Source organism: Manduca sexta, chromosome 22, assembly GCF_014839805.1.
Source record: "Manduca sexta isolate Smith_Timp_Sample1 chromosome 22, JHU_Msex_v1.0, whole genome shotgun sequence".
NCBI classification, from domain to species: domain Eukaryota; kingdom Metazoa; phylum Arthropoda; class Insecta; order Lepidoptera; family Sphingidae; genus Manduca; species Manduca sexta.
This window is the reverse complement of record NC_051136.1, coordinates 12,330,808-12,331,982: the sequence shown is the minus strand read 5'-3', so window position 1 is coordinate 12,331,982 and position 1,175 is coordinate 12,330,808. Positions and strand designations below refer to the sequence as shown.

At 32.6% G+C, this 1,175-nt stretch overlaps 1 long non-coding RNA gene across 1 annotated transcript; it reads left to right on the top strand.

The window, feature by feature from the left end:
- Positions 1 to 251: 251 nt before the first annotated feature.
- Positions 252 to 965, top strand: LOC119190163. The gene is made up of 2 exons (XR_005112795.1): positions 252 to 389; positions 798 to 965. It is a non-coding gene; the product is annotated as an uncharacterized LOC119190163 (long non-coding RNA).
- Positions 966 to 1,175: the final 210 nt, after the last annotated feature.

The window sequence follows — 1,175 nt, the reverse complement described above, 5'->3', positions numbered from 1 at the left end:
TCCTTAATTTTTTCTTTCATAAGATCCTTCTCCTGACAATAACAAACACAACAAAAAAATAGTGAAATCGGTCCGGCCGTTCACGCATGATGGCGTGACCAAGGGAAATATGGATTCATTTTTATATATATAGATAACTATGATGCGCAGGCGACGCCGCGAGCACAAGCTAGTAGAAGATATGATGAAGCTGAAAAATTCCCCGTTTTGTATTACAGTAATGACACATGGCAATTTTCCTTATAAAAGAGTGATACTCGAATATGATCTTAGTGTAATGCGAAACATGTTATTGGAAACATTAAAATTGTTTAACATGAAGATAAATCTGTTTGCTATTGCTTTGCTTTGCGTTTTATTAGCAAATGCAGTGACGTCGGCATCTGTAGGTAAGTAAAATCATTTTTATAAATATACACTCTGAACGAACTTCAGTATAAAGTTATGTTATGGAAGCATTTATGTAAACAATAAGTTAATTTTAGATTTGCTTGTTGCTAAGCAGAATAGGCCGATTTTCACCGATTTAAATAATTTTTGTACAAGAATTGGTGAAAATTTGTTTTGATACTAGATATTTTTTTAACCCTAGGTTATAATTCAATCTTCTTAACTTGCGGTTCATACAGTAATATTCATGGAATATGATGTTTAACATTATCATAGTGTAATAATAATAAATTCCATAAATTATAACATAGGTAATGCAGGGTAATCATATTTCTTTATAATATTCGTATAGATAAAAGAAAATTAAATTAACAGAAGTTATAATAATATTTTTTTACACTTTCTAGATAGTACAGATCCAATAAATGAAGTACAACACAGAGTGAAGAGGGGCTGGCTATGCACCGAAAAAGAATGTAGGAGGTGGTGTACAGAAATATTAAATTATAAACATGGCAAATGTTACTTTATTTGCACATGCTACTGAACTTATTAATAAAAGGATTAATACTTTCTGCACCTTTTATTATTTTCAACTACCTCATTCCTTTCCAATATAACGAGTATAAAACTGGTGGTAGGTCTTTCATATGTGAGAGTCCGCCTGGGTAGGTACCAACGCATTGTCTATTTCTGCCACCCAGCAGCTGTGTGTAGTCACTGTTGTGTTCCGGTTAGAAGGACATTACAGCCAGTGTAACTACTGGTCATAATGAGACTTAACA